This window comes from Stenella coeruleoalba, assembly GCF_951394435.1.
Source record: "Stenella coeruleoalba genome assembly, chromosome: 13".
NCBI lineage: Eukaryota > Metazoa > Chordata > Mammalia > Artiodactyla > Delphinidae > Stenella > Stenella coeruleoalba.
Genome location: NC_137159.1, coordinates 43206201 through 43218224, shown reverse-complemented (window position 1 = coordinate 43218224; position 12024 = coordinate 43206201). Strand labels below are relative to the sequence as shown.

General features: G+C 38.7%; 1 protein-coding gene and 1 long non-coding RNA gene across 6 annotated transcripts in view; one reads left to right on the top strand and one right to left on the bottom strand.

Moving 5' to 3' along the window:
• The window catches only part of CCDC85A (coiled-coil domain containing 85A), a 203683-nt gene that overhangs the window by 156008 nt on the left and 35651 nt on the right, over positions 1 to 12024 (top strand). The window lies entirely within an intron of this gene.
• LOC307196118 overlaps positions 7601 to 12024 on the bottom strand; it is a 1219527-nt gene continuing 1215103 nt past the window's right edge. For all 3 annotated transcript variants that reach the window (XR_013831038.1, XR_013831039.1, XR_013831040.1), the window contains one exon: positions 7601 to 8358. This is a non-coding gene — a long non-coding RNA (uncharacterized lncRNA). The remainder of the gene's footprint in view (positions 8359 to 12024) is intronic.

Here is a 12024-nt window from a genome sequence, read left to right as displayed (position 1 = left end):
AGAATGGCACTATTTCTGGGATTTAACGCCTTGCCATATGTTTTACTGTAAAAACTTTTTCCACGGGCTGATACCTTGGTGAGAATGATGTTGGTTGAGGTTGTGGTTCTTGGGAAATGTTTTGCCGAAGAGTTGAACAAATCTACTCATTCTAGCTTGGTTTCCTTGACAGCCGGGTAAACGGTAATGTCTTTTAATATGTCATAAAAAGGAGTCTTCTCAGCATTTAGTCGCTAGTGTTCTTTCTACATTCTGGTGACTATTTCTATTTCATAAGTGACTAAGAGAAAATTAAACCTCAAATAGCTAGTAAACAGTTTAAATGTCAAGACAAAGACTGTTTATAATTCAGGAGAAGACATATAAACATTATTACAAAGACTTAATTAATGCAAAGGCTTTGGAAAGATATTTTAGGTCTTTTTAATCTTGTTTCGCTTTTAAACTAGTTTTGCCCACTGATGATTTGAGCTGTCAGGTACTGCATGTGGGAATGCCTCTCTCTTTCTTCCACTGGCCAGCCATCCAGATAGAAATCACGAGATTAAATGAAATTAGTCTATTTCTCACCCTTCTCAAACTGCATATGTCAATGCTCATGATGACAGAAAGGATTGTTTGCATTATGAAATAAAATACTACTGGTAGAGTATTTTCCTGTGCTCTTCTACACTTTTCATTTTTTAAATTTCTTTGCCGTTTTCCCTTTTATATTGGATTCAGAGTATAACTGTGCTAATACCCTTAACGGACAACATCTAACGTCTCTGTTCCAAGAAACCTAAAAGATGTAATTATTTTATATACGGTTATACCATCTCTCGGGCAACTGGGAATGTAAGTGACAAGAAAGAGGGAAAAAAGAGATAATGTTTCTTGGTTTTTCTCTGAGTGAGAATTGAAACTCATACCGAGTATTGAATGAGTGCATGTGTGCTGTCTTACTGAAAAAGAGGCACAAAAATAATTATAAGATTGATTTTTAAAACTCTGTGAAAGTGAGTGTTAGAGGCCTTGAAAGGGAAATCAGAAGAGTCCAGGGAAATCAGAAGAGTCCAGGGAAATCAGAAGAGTCCTCAACTATACTTGATATGTGTGTGCATATTTAAATGCTTGCGTAGTTAAGAGTAGAAGAGATTAAACCGCTTTCCAAATTAAACTATTTTCTCCAAAATGCGTATAATTTTCAATGCATTGCTATTTTTTATCTAAGAAGATTGTTGTTGTTGTTTTTCCCCACAAGAAATGGCTAAGAAAGACCATGTTTTATTGAACTTAAGATGTTATTGATGTGAGAAGCACCATTATCATGTGTACTATTCAGAAAGAAAAAAATGTTGTCAATTATACCATGTCCAATTCTTGCTGATTTCAGTGATGATAAAATGGAAAAACAATGTTTTAGAATTAAACAGCTCTTTACGTGTCCAAAGCACTTTCATGCAAAGAAAATCTGTTGTTTGAAATATGCTATTGGACTTATGCAACGAACATCTATCTCAGTTCATAAACATTATTTCTGTTAAATTTCTGTATTTGAGAGCATTGCCTTCGTTTATAGCTAAGAGATATGATAGAACCACAGTTTGCAACTACTTGTATTGTATAAACACAACTGAAATGAACAGGGACAGTAGGTGAGATCTGAGGATGGAAAACAGTAAATGGACCTTAGAGCAGTGGGAATCATGTCAGGTGAATCCTCGTGGAACTCTGAGACTTGGGCTGACTAGCACAAAGACATATGTGATTTATTCTTAGATGTTTATTGGTACTAAAACAAATAATTGTGAGATTTCCCTGCAGAAAGGATTTATGACTGCATGATGTGAGCTGATTTGCAAGGTCAGTTCAATGTGACAAGTTGACATCCTTGCATAAATTAGCATCAGTATCTGAACACTTGATTTCCAATTATAAGAGTTTGTTCACGGTGCCTTGATTAGAAGGTATTATTTTTTACTCCCAAGTTTATAAAAATATGTCCACTTGTCTTTGGATAAACAGTAATAAGAATATAGTTGGCAATTGGAATTCCAAGTATATCAGATATCTTTTGTGATATCTGTAGCAAGGTCCTTTGCTGTTAGTTTAGTATTTAGACTAATTACATAAAACCTTTTCCTGGATGAAGAAATTTCCTTAATGCTTACTTTCATTCCTTATATAAAACTGTGTATAATGAACAGAAAGTCACAACTTTGCTCTAGAAATACATATTTAAAGATAAACAGAATGAGTGTCATAAATGCTTGTGGATAGGTGCAAAGGCTTCCACTTCTTGATGTGTAAATGACAAGGTTCCTCCCAGCTCTTGTATTTCATAGGCCTAAGTGTAATTAAAGCTTGGGTCCAGTCTTATACACATGCGAAGTTACCAGGTCCCAGAAAGAAGGGGGTTTTTTTTTAGAAAACAGATAGAAAAATGCAGTAAAGATTGAGTTTGGTTCTGTCTGGTGGGGAAGAGGAGCTCACAGAAGGCATGGATGAAATGTCAATGTGGATGCCGTGGCCGATCAGCACCTAGTAAGCACAGAGCTCTCGGCTCTGCCGCAGCCTTGGCAACGTCCTCCAAGGATCACTGAGCTACGCTGTACGTCAGTTAGGAAATGCAGTATTTCAAAGGTGTCTTAAAGTCAGAACAGTCTCGTTAATTTCAGAAAAATGCAGTATTATTTGCTAGGTATTATTTGAAAAGAAAATGCCTTTTTACTTGTGTTTTTATTTTGCGAGGAAGACAACATGAGGTCTACCCTCCAAACAGATTTTTAAGCGTTTAACACAGTATTGTTATCTACAGGCATGATGTTGTGCTTCCGATCTCCAGAACTTACTCATCTCGCGTAACGGAAAGTTTATACATCCTAATTAGTGACTCCCCATCTCCCCCTGCCCCTCTCCTAGCCCCTGGCGACCACCACTCTGCTCTTGGCTTCTGTGAGTTTGACTGTGTCAGACACCTCATATGTATAAGTGGAATCATGGGGTGTTTGTCCTTCTGTGGCTGGCTTATTTCTCTTGCCATAATATGGCCGTTGGATCCAGCAATCCCACTTCCAGATAGTCACCCAGAAGAACTGCAATCAGGATCTCAAAAAGACGTTGAAACTCCTGTGTCTATTGCAGCACTATTAACCATAGCCAAGATGTGGAAGCAACTTTAAAGGTACATCAACAGATGTATAGATAATGAAAATGTGGCATAAACATATAATGGATCATTATTCAGCCTTTTGAAAAAGAAGGAAATCCTGCCATATGAGACAACAAGGATTAACCTTGAAGATGCTTTTTTGAAAGTTAGTATAAGTGATCACTAAAGATAACCTGGACCTGGGATATTATCTTCCTTGAACACATAAACTAACATGAATATTTTTTACAGATTACATTTAAAAATATTTCACACGATTGCATCTACCCTCTCATAATATATACCTGTAATGCTAAAACTGCTCAGACTGGTCTGTCAGCTCCACTGTGTACATATTTAATACAATATGAACCCTAAATGAAGATTGTGTGTTACTTAAATAAATGTAGCTGCTAGCTATGAAATTTTGTTAACTTTCAAATCCAATGAGGTAAAGTCACCCACAATGTCATAAGTAAGCATTTATAAATTACAGACCTGAGATGGTGTAAAGTTGTAGTTGTAAAGGAATTTCATATCAAATTTAAAAGCAACATTTCTATCTCAGGTATTCACAAGATTGCTCTGGATAAAAAGGCATTAATTTTCAAATCTGACTAGAACCTGACATATGAGATTGGACAATCCCCTCCCTTAGAAAAAGCATATAAGGTTCACAGAGTCTGGGAGTATAGTCCTGGGCAGACAGCTGATTACAGACAGACCCAGGCTAAGACACAGGCCTATTCAGTGTTCCTTCTAGTGTACACGCAGTGCCCCCCATCAGTCATTTCATACCATTAACTTACTTCACTGGAATTAAGCTGCTAAATCTATTTTTATCTCATTGTCAAATTGTTTTTTTAACCCTTACCTTAAAAATTAACATTGGATCTGCTTAGCCGTCTAAGATTTGTTAGACGTTTATTCTATTCCTGCTTTTAAGGGAAGTATTGTTCTTCAAGCCGCAGTATCGTAAATGAAAGAAAAATGCATTTTAGAGCCTTCTCCTCCCTGACGTGTTTCCCAGATACTTCAGAATCATAAAGTTTTATTGTACAAACCCACAGACCCATATCTGCATGAAAAATTCATACTTAACAGAATGTGGTCAGAGAAGGTCTTTCCGTTCAGATGATTTGGAGGTAGGTGGGTAGGGAAACATAGATACGGTAGTGGTTTTCAAGGCGTTTCCCAGTGACATTTGATATTTTAGCCTAAATTCAAAACCCTTGCTTGGATCTCTCTGCTCATTCCATTGTCCCTTTCTTGATGGTCACAAAGGTGTTTTTAATCCAGACCTAGCCAATATGTTTATGTGCTATGTCTGCAATGCAGTCTGTTCGAGGAGAAAATATCTTAAAGTGGGTAGTGAAGAATATCTGATGATTTTATTATAAATAATACTATCCTTTGAAGACATCAGTTACTTTTCAGATACACCCATAAGGTAAAAACTAATATTTTTAAAGCTATTTTCACCTATCTTGTTTTGAGTTTGGAGTTTGCATTATGGAGAGGGCTAAAGACAAGAAGCAAGCAGTTTGCTGTAAATCCAAAGCCAATTAAGTACATTTGCTACAAGTCTTTCTGGGAAACCTGTCTTTTCCTCTCATACTCTGGCACCAACATCTGCTTGGAAAGCACTGTGTGTCCTTTATGCCTCAGAGACCCTCTCCAGAACAAACCACCCACCTCCTGAGACCAGGGTTTTAGAGCAAGTTTTCCAGCATCAGCGTAGGTGCCTGGTGTCCTATGCCTGCCCTGTGCTGTGGGTTCAGCAAATGTGTTAGAAAGGCACTGGCAACTTGGAGCACCACTGGGTGGGCCCTTTTCAGCAAGTGTTTCTCTGTCTGTTGTGCTGGCACACACACAAGAGTCTAATTTTAGGAGCGGAAATGAAAAATCTCCCTCTCGTGTAATTCGGTTGCAAGGTGGCCTCAACAATGCAGTCTTTCAGTGCACTGGGAAAGAGACAGAGCCGTTTTCAGAGCAGTTCCTGAACAAAGGAAAGAAGCTGTCACCATTGCCAGAAGTGCTGAGGGAGGGTACCCAGGAGCTGAAGAAATCGAGCCCCTCACTTCCATGGCAACACACCCCAGGTCCAGCATCTCATCTCGGAAAAGCTCCCTCACCTGTGTGCTTATGCAGATTGCCGGCGTGCTGGGCAGAGATGGGGGGGGCGGGGAGGGTTGTTTCTCTCTGAGATGTAGATTTCCCTCCTATGCTTTTCCTGTTTTGCTGTGAAGTATTTATCTACTGTGTCACTCTTTCTCCTTTCCACATTTTCTGACTTTATGTTTTGCAAGTCATTTTTGCCTTATCGGGTCATAAATATATGGCTCTTCTACGGTTGGAACTGCTCTGGAAGAAAAATTCAGTAACTATAGCACAAAAGCAGACACAGAGTAGTGCTTTCGAGGACGCTAAGAGCGAATGGCGGTATCCTTCAGTTGTTATTTGCATGGAAATTACCTTTGTGGCACTCATGAGGGGCAACTTGCACAAAACAGTTTTTCACGGATAGCAACTCTAATTATGTTGCACAACCTGAGTAGAAGCTGGATGCTACTGATGGAAGAAATTAGTTACATCCATTAAGGGTTGGTTGCTGCTAGAGCCATATTTGGGGGAAAAATGGACTCCACCAGAGAAATAGTGCTTGTGGATTACAATTTTCTCTAAATCACCATGATTTATATAATTAAAGAAAAGGAAAAAAGCTTTTTCTGTATAGAGTTTTCAAAGGAGATGGGTACTACACAAGTGGTGTGGGTGTATTGGAATAAAAGAGACAGATATGGGAAGTAAGTTGATGGGGGAAAGTCATGCTGGAGAACCTAAATACATGGAGACTGGATTAAGGGAAAAGCGAAAATCTATCAGAGAAAATATCAAAGAGAGTAAAGCTCACAGCAAAAATGTCTAAAGCAACATGGAGTCTCTCAGAGTGACGGGATTTGCAACATTCTTCTGTCACCCCCTCATGCTTAAGGATTCTTGTTTGAGAATCTGCTACATGATGAGAAATCTTATTTCTCATGAGGGAAAATAGGTGAAATAGAAATGCAACAAGCAACATAGCTATACTACTTATTAAACTTATTAATAGAATTATTGAATTTAAAAGGTACTCCACTGTTAGGGACTGTGGTATCAATAATTCATATTTAACAGTGTTGCCTTTTTATAGCTATACTGGTATGTTAGTAATTCTACCACCAGGGCATATTTTAAAAAATGTTGTTTTGATTTGTAGTAGCCATAAAAAATAGTAGCATTTTTGCTACCTGTCCTTGGCAGAATTTGTCACCAAAAACAATGGGACTCTCTCAGCACAAAGTTTTGCTGTGTAGTAATATCAACTAGAATCATAGGTATTTGAAGCAATATGGAGGAATATTTGGGGAAAATTTGGGATGGAACTACAAGAGAAATTAATGTTGCCTTGTCCTGTAGAAATGGCTCTCATTATTTTTTTAATCCAGAGTGGAGTCAAAAATGTTTTATGAGGTAAAGATGAAACAGTCTTCCCTTTTCTTGCTTTTTCTAAGGGTAAGAAAACAGTCTCAGAGAAAGTGATGGAAAGTACTGTGTAATGTTTGTGAGGATTAAATTAAGCAAACTAAATGTAAATACTCTTGAAATATGGATATCAAAAAATGTAAATGATGAAAACCTGGCTTAGTTGACACTTGTAAAGGTGCAGAGACTCCCGTTGGAGCACAGTCTCACTTTGGTCTCCATTTCCCGCTGGAGGTCACTACCTCTCTGACTGATGGAAAAGAGGCATCTGAACTGTGCTGTCCTCCTCTTCGTTCTGGTTCAAATCTTTCCTACAGTGGGGTTTAGGCATTTTTCATGTAAGGGTCTAAACGTCTAGTTTTTTTCTTCGCTGTAGCCTGAGGAAAAGGATCACATTTATAACACAATAAAAATTAAAATTGGTGCCTCTTAATAACTGATAGTTACCTATATAAAAATGTAAAGTAGGCAAGTATAAATGTAATATAGTCAATGCCTAGATATTGCCTAAGTATAAATACAATATAGATAATAAATGTAGTGTAGGCAAATAATTAATTCTTTGACAAAGTAAGACAGTTTAAGTAAACAAATTTCTAAGTGATTTGAGACTTTCCTAAATGATACTTAAAAAGCTATCATTGTGTGAAAACTAAGCAAAACATAACTAAGTCGTTTTTAGAAAGCTGAGACATGGTCAGCCGTGACTGTGGACTCTGTTAACAATCAAGTAATTAAAGGAGTCACTGTGAATATGCTAGAACAAGCACTGAATGGGAATTACAAGAACTAGGACTTGGTCTAAAGAGCTGCTGGACCAGGATGATACGCTAACCTCTGTGAACCGTAAATGTCTTGACTAGAAAAGAGGATTGTCAAAGGCGAGGTGGAAGGTTCTGCTCAGCTCTGCGAATCCATGACTCTTTATCCAGAGAAAGTTTGTTGTATATGTGTAATGTATACACAAAAGAGGTGTGCCCCTTTTAATTTTGATATAAAGTTCCCTAAAACTACAGGTTGGCAGCATATTGGATCTTTTATTTACAGGTGTGTATTTAGTGTGTAGTTATGTCATTGTGGGTTATTCTTCCTCGTTGTGTTCTAAAGTTAATAAAATTTCATCAGACAGCTATTAAATTTAAGTAACGTACAGTCTTATGTGTAAATCTTTGAGGCTCATATCATATCAAGTATGCATGTAATGGGGCTCACCTACTAGTCTGGGCAGCGTTAGCTATGTATATTTTGAGAGATAATGTGCAGTCCCCTTATTTATATAAAATTATATGTAATGAACATAAAGGCACTAGTTTTCCTGAACAATATACACATTTTAAAACAACCAAGATGAGTGTAATGAATCCTTACGGATTTCTCTCTGGGCAGATACAAAGGCCTCTGTGTCTTCATTGGGAAGTGTGGTTTCTTTCAGCCCTGAACATTCTGAGCCCAAGGATAAGTAAAAGCGTGTGTGTCCGTCTTATACCCATGCAAAGTTACCAAGTCCCAGAATGAAGGGGTCTGTAGTCGAGGACAGATAGAGAAACGCAGTGTAGATTGAGTTGGTCCTCTCCAGTGATCAAGAGGAGCCCTCGGGAAGTATGCATGGGTGTCACTCATCACCTGGCGAGCACGGGCTCTTGGATCTGCCATGGTCTCCGTGGTACTCCACAAGCATCGCTGAGCGCTGTAGTCTACACCTAGTTTGTGAACACAGTATTTCAAAGGGAGCCCGAAAGTGTGAATGGTCCTATTACTTTTTAAAAATTCAGTATTACCTATTAGGTATTATCATTTGAGAAAGAAATGCCTTTTCAAAGTTGGTACCAATGATAAAGATCCCCAGAACTTAAGATATTCTCTAAGCACATAAACCAATGTAAACTTTTTTACAAATCACTGTTAAAAATATTTCAAAGGGGGACTTCCCTAGTGGTCCAGTGATAAAGAATCCGCCTTACAATGCAGGGGACATGGGTTCGATCCCTGGTCAGGGAACTAAGGTCCCACATGCTGCGGGGCAACTAAGCCCGCGGGTCGCAACTACTGAGCTCGCGCGCCTCAGTGAGAGAGCCCGCATACCACAAACTACAGAGCCCATGCGCTCTGGAACCTGACCGCCACAACTACAGAGCCCATGCACCCTGGAGCCTGCACGCCACAACCAGAGAAGAGAAAACCCACACGCCACAACTAGAGAGAAGTCCGTGCGCCGCAATGAAAGATGCCGCATGCCTCAATGAAGATCCCGCGTGCCGCAACTAAAGACCTGACGCAGCCATAAATAAATAAAGTCTTAAAAAAGATTTCAAAGGATTTCATATAATAAATGGAGAATGTTATTTCACAAAGTTTTTAAAATTATGATGAAAGAGATCATCAATATAGGAAATGTTAGAAAATCAACTTTTACTTACCTCTAATTTATACCAAAACAATGTATATTCTTTATTTTAAAATGTAACATACTTTTCAGGAATTCAATTATGAAAGAAGCCAAAATAGATTACTGTGAAAAAGAGATGACAGAGATACGAGATACCAGATATTAGTCTTTTGCAGCGTGACTAGACTGAGGAGAATAACACGACTCCCTCCATATGGATCAAATGGCAGCTATACTGGGATCCACAGAAAGAAGGCAATGTTCTTTCAAAGGAAACTTATTTGTTGTAGACAACTGTAGACTGTAGACTAAAGCACCTGAAATAAAAGCCAGCAAGAAGTGGACCGGGCCTTTCTTTAGATTCTGTGGTTGTCGTAGAAAATGAAAGAAAAATGCTAGGAGGTCCATCGCGAGACAGTTATCAGTGTCACTTTTACAGTTCACGTGGAACTTTTCTTTATTATCTTTTAGATCGTGTGCCACGGAGCCTGTATAAACTGGTGTCGTGTTGACACACGAAGCTAATTAAAGCATGGGTAGAGAAGCAGGATGAAGAAAGAGAGCGTATGAAATAAATGACAGGCTTCCCCTTAATTGTTTTACGACTTAAGGACCTTTACTGGCTGGGTAAATAATTCTTAGTAGATTTAGGGTTATTTTAGAGCTTAATCTAGAAATTCTACAACATAGTTTCTGTATTGCTAAGCAATGGGGTACTTGGAAAAAACAACCCACCCACACGTGTAAATGTGGCATTCCTGAAAGTCACGGTAGACTGTTTGCTCAGGCCAGGCCAGCACAGGTTGGGTGCGGGGATGGGATCTGTGCACTCAGCCCCTGGGAGCCTGCCTTTGGGAGCTGCTCCCTCCTCGAGTGTACAGGTTTCCCTGGCCTCCATAGTCTGGTCCTGACTTTGGCTGCTATAGTGAGGTCCTGGCCCTTCCCCAAGGCTCCTATGATCAGGTCTCCCAACATTCCCTGGGCTGAGAAAATTCCCCAACTCCTGCTTGCAATCCACCTTGTTCCAGGCCCAAAGCCTATAGAAAAAGTACTTCTTACCACAGGGTCCTAGTGTGAAGCCCAGAATCACAGGTGGGAAGGAAGAGGTACTAGTAGTGAAGGGACAGCCTATTCAAAGATCGTTCCTCCCTTCTGAAAGTGTTTCATTATCCTTGTTTCAAGTGTCTCTCCCTGGTCTAGTTCTTTCCTTTGGGAGAACGTCTTGTCCTCAAACTTTTCGATATCTCACAGAAATCCACTCATCTCAGATACTTGTGATCTCAGGAGTGCTTAGTTGCGGCACACGGATCATCGAGCCCTCTTTCAGAATTCTTATCCTCTTTCAGATTTTTGTAACTTGTGTAATATAGTTTGGAGGAGTAGAAGCAACTTTTGAATTATTATTTTTTTAAAAAAGAGAAAAATAAAACACAAGGAGACAGCTAACCTTGCTTTAAAACCCTTGGATTAATTAGTATTTTGGTAGTTTTATTCATCCAGCTATTGCTCTTAGCAGTTTATTAGAAAGAAGATTGGATACAAAAATGTAAGGATCATGGAGGAAAGGTAAATCTGATGTAAATGTAGTAGAGCAAATAAAGGAATTTGATGCTGTCTTTTCTTGACCTAAGATGCCTCTCATTTGCAACAGAACAACATGTGAAGCAGAAGTTCTAATGTTTGACAGATAACAAAAAACTAATAAACCCAGGCGCAGATGGGAGCCATCCTGGACTTACATAAAAGCTGGCTCTAAGAAAGGCTTTTTAATAGTCAAAATATTTCAGCTGTTTTTGCCATTCAAGACTGGTGTGTCTTAATGTCAAAAAGAATTTTTTTATTTAAACATTTTCATATGCTAGGAAATTTAATAACCCTAACTACAGAAATATCATAAAAGTAAAACATAAAATACACACTCAGAAATAAATCACAACTCCAGTAAATCTGATCGCAAATAAATTGTGTGGGAATGATGGGTCTTCATCCTTTTGGATGCCAGGCATGTATTGAGTGCCGGAAGTTCACAGAAGCTAGTTAGAACTTGAATGCTTTCTTTCCGACAGAGTTAGACGGAGGGGACTTTAGCAACTGCATTTGGAAATCTGTTATATTGTTTGGGACAAATTCCATTCACTTTTCAACCCCTGTTCTCATCTCACTCCTATTTTAATGCACAATTCCTTAACCAGAGAAACTCACATGCGTTTGTTGATGACTTCCGCAAATGGTAAGGTAGTTAGTGATGGCCCCTCACATTCATTGCCAATTGAAAAGGACTTTGGAGAGGTCCGTGTAAGACTGGACCCTCTACTAGATGGTAATTTTTAAAGAAGGTGGCTTCTGTGGCCTCACAGCATTCGTTTTATTAAAGAGGATTCTCTTGGTTAGGGAAACCAGTTATATTGAGCCTTGGACACTTGAGAACAAGATCAAAGTGGGCATGAGAGCGGGTAAGGGCAGCTGCCCTTCCAATGTTTTTCACTTAAAATAAGCGCCCTGCTCAGGATCTTGATGTTGACAAGGTTCTTCAGAGTCAGTTACCAGAATGTGATAAGACATCTCTGGATTCTAGGTGGTTTCTCAGGGCTTCAGGGCTGTAAACGATGCCAGAGTAATTTGTGAGTCAGTAGACCTTAACTAGTCTTTAAACCAGTAGAAAATGTTCGATTTTGTTATCACATTGATTTTTAATACCTTATTGCCTTATTAAACTGTGCTTTTTATTTTAGATGTATCTTTATGGTAATTCTGTTTGAAGGCATCAATCCTACTGGTTTTAAGCGTTTGTTCAGAATCTTAAGTCTTTAGGGCTCCAGGAGAGACCCCATTATAGGTCATGAAAAGGATAGTGTCTAATTCTTTTATTTGTATATGTTCTTTCTTCTTTTAAATGATGAGGTTGTAACCTAAAATGGACCTTTCTTTCTGTGAGAAACAGCTTGGACCACAGCAGGATGGATGATTTAGAAAAATCTGT